We start from the raw sequence: 12,256 nt of genomic DNA on the forward strand, positions 1-12,256 counted from the left end.
TGATTGATAACACAATAGGCATTTTTTATCTTCCCAGCTTCAGGTTTTTGCTAGCTTATAAATTTTTAGAGAGGAGCTATAATGCTATTGAACTGATGACAGCAACAGACAAGAATTTAGAGACAGGAAGATTCCTTCAGACAGACATTCCCCAGACAAACTGATAGCACTTAAGAGTTTAAGTGACACCTCTTCTCTAAAATCCCTAGAACAAAAACCAAAAAAAGCCATTGGATCTCATGGCATCAGGTGTGAATTGACACACAATTCAACCCTTGGATTATGTCACATCACCCTATAAACCACTATGTTAACAAATCATATAGAATATGCCTTCACTTCTTTTCCTCTGGAAAATGATTAGGCAAAAAATTTTATCTTCTTTTCATTTACCTTTGATCAAAAACAGCTGGCTGCCAAGAGGAATTTCCCATTAGATATTCAGCATGTGTCTTTATTTTTGTCAATTAAAATGTATTTTTTTCTTTTGTCAATAGTTTGGACATATATATGTAATTGAAATGTTAATAAATCATGTATAATTAGAAAAAAATTATATAAAATTGCAGGTGTCTTTATATGCTCTTAAAAACAGCAAAATAGTTTTCTAATCCATCACTACATTGATTTCTAAAAAATGGCAATGGGACTGTAGGTTGTGTTCAAAATTATCCATAACCAGCAACCAGGTGGCCTGAATTTAAGTTCCAGATCTGTCATAAACCACGTTAAAGACTAAACAAGTTGCTTTTGCTCTCTGAGACATAGTTTTCTAATTTTTAACATTGGTAGCAAAGAGCTAGGTGATTTTTGGCCCCTATTGAGTCCCATATTACACACACAGAGATAACATATTCCTAAACAATAATATATTAGTATATTAGCTATGGAAGGGGAAATTGCCTCAGCACTCAACTGGCCTGGTGGATGGCCTGACTTTCTGCTAAAGCACCTCTGGACAGATGGAAGTCTTACGTAAAACTGAGCAGTCTTTCTCTTCATTCAAAAAAGTCACAGAATTTCTGGAACCTCTTTAAAACAACTCTTACCAAACACATTTCGATGAGTTATGTCTACACTGATCAGAAACAGATGCATTGAATTTTCCTAAGGTTTAAAAATTAAATGAAAAAGCATAACAAAATGAATTTTGAATTTTGCCAGAGCTGAAAAATTACATTATCTAAGACACTCTGTGGATTCAAGAAGCCACTGAGCTCTTCCTACTTAGAATGTCTCCTTTGCTACCCATTATGTTATTTCCTTCTCTCAAACTATGAATAGAGCATTGAACATTCAGTTAGTTTGTTTGTTTTTATATTGGCTGGTGTTTGAGGAAAATCAGACTCAAACTCATGAGTTCCACATGTCCAGAGAGAGCAGTTATTACAGCACTTGTTTAGGTCAGACAGCTTCCCTCACATTTGTCAGTAGCCTTGAAACTGTGTGCCCTTAACTAAAGAAGGACAAGGTCAAAGAGTATGGACAAACAAGATCTATCACCATCAAAAGATGAATGACTCCAAGTGCACTGCTTCTCAAAAGAGAATCAGGGATACAATAATAGTGTGTAGAACTGCATCATTCAATAGAGTAGCTGCCAGCCTCATATGGTTACCTACATTTAAACTAATTTAAATTAAAGAAAACTAAAAATTCAATTCATCTATTGCAAGAGCCACATCTCAAGTGCTCAATAGCTACATGTGGCAGACGATTGCTATACTGAACAGTGTAGATGTAAAACATTTCCATCATTACAGAAAGCTCTCTGAGCAGTGTTGGCCCAGCATGTCTGGCATGTAATAGGTGCATAATGACAATTAAAGAAAAGAATGATAAATCAATAAAGACATTTTCTTTATTGATTAATTGAGTAAAGTCTGTTTTCAAAGGAAATTAATTTCCTATTTCTGCTTTTTACATGTTCAAATCTTTACCTAAATCTCCAACTTTTTAGCATATCTTAATGTATACTTTATACTGACCAGTTGATATACTAGAGGTGGTTTCTAACATTATTTCAGCTGTAGGTTTTCTCAATTATCATTAAACTACCTTATATTTGCATACATTTAATTACATGAAACTACATACATTTGCATATTAATTTCCAATTCACAGAACTCTGAGAACTAAGTATCATCATCCCTGTTTTATAGAAAAAGGAACATGTTGATAGCACCATATGATTTTTTTAAGCTTACAGAAGTATATTCAAATTTAGAAGAATTAGTAATTGTTTACAGTAGCACAACTCAAAACAGTATGCAACCAGGGCTTAAGCCCTATACTTCTGGTTTAAGAGTCCTTGACACTAAACTATGTCACTCCTTGGCAGATCAATCAAAGTGTAAAGTGTATACTTAACTGAAAAAATATATTTACCATTCCTGTATTATACATTAGTAAAAACAAAGACATAAATAACAATAGAAGAGAAAAAAGTTGGATGTCTAGATGGTGAATTTATAAAATCTGGGCTGAAATGCCAGGTCTGAAGTAATGGACTGTAAATTTGACAGTATCCATCAGTCATGTTGCACAATGCCAAGGAACATATTCATTTTGTGTCCATGTGGATGGCCACATACTTTCTATCTCCAGGGAATTTCACTCACATCAACTACAATGTGCATCACTCTCTGAAATGGCAACATCACAACCCTTCAAATTCAACAAACTGAACCTTGACTTTTGTTATCACATCCTTTGCAAATCAAATGGAACTGAATCTGTTGAGCTATGTTGAAGCATTTTGGGAATAGTAATAAAAATAGTCAGGGCTATCACATAATTTTAAAATGGTTTTTGTTTGTTGTTGTTTCTGCTGCAGTGTGATCATGTTGATGAGAATGATAATGATAGGAATCACCTATGGTGATGATTAGTTTCCAAAAATGGTCTCCAACGAGCAATGAGCCTCCAGCACACATATCTTTGTGTAATCTCTTTCCATATTGAATACTGGGCTGACCTTATGACTGGCTTCAACCAATAGAATGTTGTAGAAGTGATACTATTCTAATGTTGGGCCTAAACCTTAAAAAAGTCTTGACAGCTTCTTCTCACACATTTTTTGGGAGATCTTGAGCCACCATGTAAGAGGTCCAGCTACCCAGATAGAGAAAGACCATGTAGAGAAACCATCTGCAAAGACCACAAAGAGAGAGTGAGTCCTTAGAGATTCCATAAAGAAATAAAGAACTAGCCATCCTATCATTCCAGTGGAACCCAGCTTTCCAGTCATCCCTACCAAGGCACTGGAAGCCATTTTGAATGTTCTAGCCCTGGCCACCATTTGACCACAACCACATGAGTGACCCCAAGTAAGACCAACAGAATAACCATCTAGCTGAGCCTCAGTCAATCAATAGAAACATGAGAAATAATTAAATATTCCCATTTTAAGCTGCTTGTAGTTAGATGATTTGCTATGTATCAACAAATAAACAAAACATCCTAGTATTAATTGCAAAACTACATATTAATCTTCAAAATCATTGTAATCATATATGTTATTTAAGGCTCTCTATTCACTGTCTTCTACTTTTGATAATGTTTATTACATCTGTCACATTTACTTCATATCTAATTTTTCCTAACACAGATGCTTACTATGTTTAAGCAAATTTACTTAACCTATCCTTCCTTTATAGAACCTCTTTATTCCATTTTCATATCTTGTATCCATAACATTTTTACTACCTGTGATATACTCTCTTTCTTAAAGGCCAATCTATTTTCATTTTCTTCTTCCAAGAAGCCTTCCTTAACTTTACTTTTGTTATTCCTTGGCTCACATATACACATTTTATACCACACAAATGCACTGATATGTATTTATAGTATATGGTTTATTTAGGATTAAGTCTCATGTGTGCCTCAATCCAACTTCCTCTTGAAGAACAGTAGTCTGTTTGTTTTCTATCCCTATGCAGTATTTAGTATATTGCACTGCTCCACATATAGACTGTCTTCCAGGGACAGACTAACATTATCAAGCTCTAGAAATAGCTGACTATAATACTAATTTTAGTTCATCAATCTATATAAAGGAATAGTGATTTCCAAGGTAACTGAACACTAGACAAAGGTTTCATCACAATATGATATTTTTTAACCCATATGCAATCAACATAGAAAGCCAAATCTTAATCAAAAGTGTGCTTGATGAGGGTAGAATGTTACTTCTATGATTTGAATGTATACTGGCATTCATCAAACAGTCTCATGTAGCAATAAATATAAGGAAGTCATACCCATTGTCTAGCTGAGCAAGACCAGGCATACTCTTTCCTAGACTGTGTTGAATAAACACTCCTCAACTGAATTTTCATTCATTGAAAAATATTTACTAAGTATCAACCATATGTCAGGCATTAGGGATAAATCAATGACATAAAGAGAAAAAAAATCATCATCTTAATGGAAAAAGTTACATTCTAGGAAATGTTTCTGTCTGACTGTCAAGCTCCCTAAAATAAATGTTTAAAAAACAAACATGTTGATATGTATATAGCTATTGTTTTTCTATATTAGAAAAGTTACATTTTACCTGGAATTTTGAACCTGTAATACCATCAAAATCAGTAAATACCCTGTTGAGGCTGAGATTAAGAACTGCAGTTTGCCAGATGTGTAAACAGTTAAACCATACCTCTTAGTGCATGAATTGTAAAGCATTAAACCCTTGTATTTATGTAAGAATCATTATAGCCCTTTATTTCAAGAATGACTTAGCATTTTTAAACAAATCTAAAGCAAGTGTCTAGTAGTCATATGTTTTAAACAAATGCTTATTTCTTAACATTTTGCCAAAATATTTAGAAAGTGAAAAAAGAATCTTATTTGGTACACTTTAATGTTATCCCACGTCTGTTAATATGAGCGTCATTATCACCTAACAAGTAACAAATATGTTTTGCATTTTATTAACCTAATAAGATAGCCAAAGGATTATTTATATGTGAGAATTTAAAAAATATATTTAACTGGCCCTTTTTCCCTGCCTCCTACTCTCTAAAACTGTAAGTGTTTGGCTTTCAGTAATACAGCTTGAATGACCCAAAAATGTCTGTAAACACATTTCCCCTGCTTATCTAGGGTTCCCCTAGTTCATTGGGATCAATGTTTAGATTATTTCCAGAGAGGGGACAGCACCTCATCAATGCCTGTAAAATGTCAAGTGGTCATCTGAGCTTCAATCCACCATTGGAGCCTAGAAGGAATGCATTTACTTTTAACAGGCTGCAGTTTTCGCCTGTGAAAAATTAGCATGTCAAGGGGTAGCCATTTAAGAAGCGTTAGTGTAAAGTTACTCCACGATTATGCCTGTTGGAGTGAAAGGACGAGCACTTCCAGGAAGCGCCCAAGTATTAATGGAAAAAGGAAATTATGACAACAAGGAAAATGGTAAAAATACAAGCTATGGTGATAATGATATTCACAATAAAAATAGCGCTTATGAATTCAAATGTTTACAAATTTGAATTACTAGAGGTGATTTCTAAAAAGATTCTTCACTGTATCTTTATACTGATGTTTCCTAATAAATGCCTCTGTAATATACTTTATCAGAAGGTTTTTAAAGTCTCCATTTTCTATTTTAGAAAAGTACAGGAGACACTGTAGCTGTTTTCACTTTCGTGTCATTTAGACTATTTACACTATCAATGCGAGCATGTGACAAAAATTTCTTTGCTGAAAGTTTTTACTACACATTTTAACTTGTGAAAAAATCAGGGCATTTATGATCTGACTGACCTGTGTCAAAGAGAAGGTTATGTTGACTCAGTTATACAGGAGAAAGAGCATAAAGTCAGGCATTTATTAGTTTTACTTCATTGAATAGATATCTAATCTCTGTTTCCTCATCTACTAAAGTAAGTATAATAATACCACATCAAAAGATAGTTATCAGATGGAATAAGTGTGAAATGCTTCTAATGTTGCCAAATTCGTAAAGGTGAGTTCCATGTTTATTATAGAACTATATGAAATAACAAGTCATACTAGAAAAAGTGAAACTGAAGAAATTCCTAAGCATGCAAAATTCTTAATATTAATCATCACCACCATGAAATCCAACCAGGCTTCCTCGTAACTAAAAGGGTCACCATTCCACATGAAATCATTTTTAGGAAGTTCACTAGCTTCAGGGGGCTACAAACAGTTTGATATGGCAATTCAAAAACAAAGGATGAGCGTTTCCTTAATGTAATATATAAATATGGTCTTCAGTCAGGAGTTCCCTAAGCAGTCAGTGTTGGCTTTTGCTCTTTCAAGTGAATGCAGTGTGGTAGTAGAGTCTGAGATGAAGTGTTGTGTGGAAGTTTCTGATCATCAGGTTTGTACAGCCAACAGTGTTCACAAAGAAGTTAGTGAACTGTAAAGAAACTGTAGATGATGCTAACTCCCGCTCCGGTTTGGTTTGAGAGCAGTTCTTTGTAAAATCATGGCTATGAGTTAAATGGTTTTCAAAGAGCAGAAAACGGAATGAGTTTTATGCTCCTTTCTTTTCTATTATCTTTCCAGTATATCACCTAAATCCCTACTGTTATACTCCCTTCCTCATCACTTCAGTGGAAAGAGAACAATTCAGAACTGGGGGAATTATTCCTAAGAAATCCTGACCCATGTAAAGTCTAGTAAGAGGATTAGCACAGCTTTCTTGCCCCTGTGTTTTTTATTTACGCAGGGTTCATAAAGGCACGCTGCTAATTCCCACTTAGTTTGTTACCCACTCTAATCCCGTTATGTTTCTGTTTCTGTCGCTTCTCGCTGAAATGTTCAGTCTGTGTCCTTAGGATAGCCTTCTCTTCACAGGTGAATTGTTCTATATTGTCTGTATCAGACCTCATTCGAGTTGTCAAAGGCATTTTGGAGTACAGTACCCTTTTCCAGGATCTCACTTCCTAGGTACAGTGAAAGGCCTGCAAATATCTGCATAATTGTCAAATAGAATTATCATCAAATTGTACTTACTAAACATCAAAGCATGGTTATGGCATTGCACAGATTACAGTGGATAATATAAAGACACATAATGCATTGTCCTCATTCAAAGTGATCCAAACTGCCTGGAGAAGACTGACATCCATAAAAGACAACCAGAAATACAAAACAGTGTCTGGAGTTCAGGGAGGAGAGCACTCTGAGAAGTAGAGACTGAGATGGTTAATAAATAGCCTTGAAGAAAGGTGAGGACATTGAAGACAGTGAGCAAGTATAATTTAATTTGTCATAAGGGGAATTCCAACGACAAGAGCAAAGGAAACACTTTTAGCGAAAACACAGAGGATTTCTGGAGCCCGTTTGGATCATAATGAGAAGAATAGGATACCTGAAATCAAAACATCACCCAGAGGCTTAGAGAGAGAAAACCTAGGGAGATGGGATTATACCAAACTAAGGTGAACATTCCATCCTAGGTCAAGCTGTCAAAAATATTCAACAAGGTAGTATGGTGCAGTGGTTAAAGTACAATCTGAAAAGCTGAGTACAAATCCAGGCATTCCTACTAACTGGCTATGAGTCCTCGGGAAAGTCACTTGTATTTATTTCTTCAGATGAAAAGTAAGGATCATAGTAGTTCCCATTTACAGAGCATATGTGTGTACATATGTAAGGTTATTATTAATATGGGCCTGGGCCAGGCAGTGTGGTGACACTAAGGATAGAGGTGAGCAAAACATGGTTGATCCTTGTCATCAGTGGTTAGGGGTAAGGAGTTCAGATTTACTGGGTTGGATGAAGGACAGCAATATTTTTGTTGTTGTTCACTTTAAACAGAGAAGTGATGAAAACTAACTTGGAGGTAAATAATCTAGTAATATTGTAGTAGAAGAATTATACAGGGTAACAACAGCTAAAGGCAGATACCAGCTCGGGATTTTATAGCAAAGATTTTAGAATGACTTTCTAGTTAAAATTTATGAAAGATCACAACTGTGGATTAAAAGCTGTGCCTTTCATTTGCATGTTTGACTGAGATCTGAAGTGATAAAATAGAAATATCATAGTGATAAGAGCACATACTCCTTCTGCAGGATTTACTTTAAATTGCACACTCATTATTTATATTCACTAAAGAAGTGAAAAATTATTACTGACCCATGCCATAGCCCTCCTGAGATTTAACAGTTGATTATAACAACTGAGCAGGAAACTACCTCTATCTAGACCAAGGAAAAGCCAGGCAACTCAAAATTATCTCTGTGAGCATTAATTGAGGAACAAGGATAAGCTAATGGAAAGAACGCTGAGGCCCAATAGATGTAATTTGAGTCTTATTGCTGCCATTTTAACCTTGCAAAAAATTAATCTATATTTTTTGGGTCTCAGTTTCTTCAACACGAATTATGGGAGCAGAAGCTTCCAAATTCCAGGACTTTCTGGTAGAGATCAAAGAGTGTCATTCCAGACAATCTACTCTTATAGAGAGCATTGTTATGTTCTCCGGAAGGTTAGCATAATTTTCAGTTCCTTGATTAGGGAAAGATTGCACTTAATAGCATAGTAAATTTATATGTAATGCAGTATTTTTCTAGTAGTGTGTGGAAGCTAGCCATTGCTAGAACTTATTGTTAAATTTTTAAGAATAGTAAAGCCAGTTGACATCAGGCTATTGCTGTTAGATTGGAATTGATCAAGGTGGGAGAGTTTATACCCTGGATATTTGCAAATAATAGAAAATAGATTTTGTTTTGTTTTTTGTTTTGTTGTTTTGGACAGCCAGTTGTTAAACATTTGTCAGCACTTTAAGCACATTAAGTGGGACAAGTAAATCAATATTGTTAAACAACAAAAGTCTTCTATTTTTATAGTTTTTTAATTATGTGTATAATTGGCTCAGACTAAAAATAGTAGGAATTGTTTCAAAGAATAATTCAGAACAAATCAAGTACATTTAAAACAAAGTGCAGTGAGATGTCGTAAATAACAAGAGAAAACTAGTCTTCTATGTACTCTTTTTCCTATTGTCTCAAAATAATTTTAATTTGCATAAATGAAAGCTACCAAGAAGATATGAACCTTAATTTTATACTCCAATTGGAAAGCATAGTAAGACTGCTAGCTATTAACAGAGTGACTAGTCCTTAGTGGGATGTCATAGGAAGTGGATTAGCTTTGCATTAAACATCATCAGGGATAAACAAGAAAAATTCATCCTAGAAACATTGCCAGTGGTTTACCATCAACCCACAGAAAGAGCTCAAGGCAAGCGTTACTCCTAATAAATATCCTGGTATTGAATCTAAGGGACTCTAAATTTGGTTTGCAAGATTGCCAACACATGTTACAATGCTTCCTGGGGCCCAGCACCACCACAGAATCACTCTAAAGAGAACCAACAGTAGTGAGAGAAGAGCTTTCAATCTGGATTTAATTTCTTAAAAATGAAATAAATGTGTCTTTTTAAGGCTTTCCGCATGCCTATTGACAAAAAAAAAAAAAAAAAAAAAATACTACTGCCGATTTACAAGCTAGAAGACTACAGTTCCAAGAGTCTTTGTTTGAGAAAAGTAAAATGTTGAAAGCTAATTCACTCCAAAATACTGCCAGAACACTAGGTGATAATTAGAATTTGCACGGAAGACAGTGACCAAGTATAATAATCTCAAGAAGACTTTATCTCTGAATGCTTTTATTTTTCTTATTGCTTTTTATTAAAATGTGTACGGTAATAAAAATAACAACAAAATAACGACATTATTACTATTTGGCATCTCATCAGATATTAGGCAATGCAAACAATCTCAGATTGTGAGTGTACACCCAAATATGAGTGTAATTTTTAGAATTATTTTTTAATAACTTAAGGACCTAGAATAGAAATCAAAGCATCCATCCTAAAACTTCATTTCCATCAGGAGTGTGAACTTTATATTCTTCAGTTTGTTAAACACAGGACTTAGTCTTAATTGCCATTCTTAAGAATAAGGCCCATATAATGAGCTGTCCATTCTTTTATGGACCTATCAAGCCAACAACTATTAGAACTATTAATCATAGCAACATATTAAAGTGTAGACCATTTGGAAGTCAAAAACAATAACTAACTAATCATATAGGCATTCTTAGGAAATAAAACGATTTTTCCACAACAGAAAAAAATGAAAAAGAATTAATGAAATCTTTAGCTTGAAAATTAATGTCAATGTCATATCCCCTAGCCAAATCTGTTTTCTTCTTCTAATACTTTTGTGTGTTGAATCTATAAATAAACATTTCTTGAGACAAAATGAAGAAAAAGACAGAAATAGTCTTAAAAATAAGAAAGGCATCAAATTAAGCTTTCCAATTTTAACCTTATTCTCTTGTTGGTGTCGGTTTTATTATTAATATTATTAATTATTAATATTATTAAATCAATGCAGTGATGTAGTTTTAATAGAAAAATGAGCAAAGTTTCTTTCATGCCAATGTAATATTACCTTACCCCATGAAATCTCCCATAAGTCTCATGAAAGATAATTATTGGTTGTAAGTAGTTGTTTCCATTTCTGCTGGAATAGTTTTATTTATCAGTTGGGGGAAAAAAATATATTGTAGGGTAAAATGTTCACTTTTAAATTTTCATGTAAATTCAGCAATGACAAAACAAAACCTGTAAACAATTTATGTTGAATGTAGAGGATTCCTGCTGCTGCTACAAAACAAGAAGTAACCACACCAAATACATTACAGACATCACACTAACCAAGTCTGACAGTGCTAGGGTCGGGAATCAGACATAATCTTATTATTTGGCTATAGTTTGGACAGCTTCTAGGCATGACTTAAAGAGCAGAATTTAGAACATTACTTTCTAAAATGGCATTTTCTCATTCAAGCTTCTGTTTCCAATTTGTATTCTCTCTCACACTCCATTCCTCTCCTTGCTCCCCTTCTTCACTCATCCTCTTCTTCCGACCTTGATCACCCTCTCACCTTCCCTCCTGCCTTCTTGGTCAGCTATTGGTGAACTGGTAAGACACTTCTGTGGGGTTTCCTGTTTGCATATTATGAACTAAATGCAAATTGTTTCAACATTATGCTAACTACGAAAGGTTGGGTTAGTGAATGAATCTCTGACGAGTGCAGTCATTGTTGTGTAGGGAAATGTTGGTGTGGGGCCAAATTTTTCTTAAATGAATTTACAAAAGGCCATAATCAAAGAACTAGATCTTTGGAAACATTTATACAAAACATGGTGATAGTGGAAACCAGATGGTTTAGTTTCTATTACAACACTTTGGTGAGGTGTTTTTTGTTTTTTTGTTTTTTTTCTTGGTATAAAGAGCAAGTTTCAACACTTTATCATAGACATGTTGCAGTAAACTGTATCAAAGTTTGTCTCCACTAACCTGTGGCTGTTATTAATATCAATGGACAGGAGCTATAAATTCCACCCTGACATGGCTTCAGTGGTGTGAACCCCAGATCTTCTCTAATCCCAAGATTAGATACTGAAATGCTGCTTCAATTGTACATTATTATCACATCGTATCACTTGGCCCTGTTTCAAACTGGAGCATGTATTGACAATACTTTCCGAGCTGTTGCTAAGTTGTGAGCACTCCACCTTATCTGTTGCTCCTTTTACAGCCTTAACTAGTAAGACTCTCAAACGAAGTGTCCTGCTAATAATACCACAGACACAACTAGCTTGCTTTCAGGCCTTTTAATACAAAAAGTCCTTGATAGTCAGAAACATTTATTTATTCTCAGTGATTTTTTAAAGTGAAAGGATTAAGTCTCTTATGATTTTTTTTTTTTTTTTTTTTTTTTTTTTTTTTTTTTTTTTTTTTTTTTACCTACACTAATTTCACATGTCTGTCTTTTTTCTCTTTGGATTTCTTATTGACCTCCTGAAAACCATGTGAGGCTCTGAGGAACTATTTGTTGGTATTCATGGCCTTTTTTTCTGAGAAAGATGACTTATGTGCATCTCTTCAGTGTGAATGGTGTATTAAGCACTTTAGGGAATCAAGTAGAAGCCAGCGCCCTTCATATAGCAGATAATGAAAGCAGCAGAAATAGCTATACATAGCTGATGGGAAAACATACCTTGTCAGCTGAAAACAGAACTTTTGAAGTTTTCTAGATCATTGGAGTTTCCTAAACATGCAATTATAGAGAGAGAGAGAGAGAGAGAGAGAGAGAGAGACAGAGAGACAGAGAGACAGAGAGACAGAGAGACAGAGAGACAGAGAACACTGGGTAATGTTGTTTCTGCTTAGCACTCCACTTGGATATCTAAGCAGAGATA

This window comes from Rhinolophus sinicus, chromosome 1 (assembly GCF_057876585.1).
Source record: "Rhinolophus sinicus isolate RSI-liver-muscle chromosome 1, RSI-T2T, whole genome shotgun sequence".
Taxonomy (NCBI): Eukaryota; Metazoa; Chordata; class Mammalia; order Chiroptera; family Rhinolophidae; genus Rhinolophus; species Rhinolophus sinicus.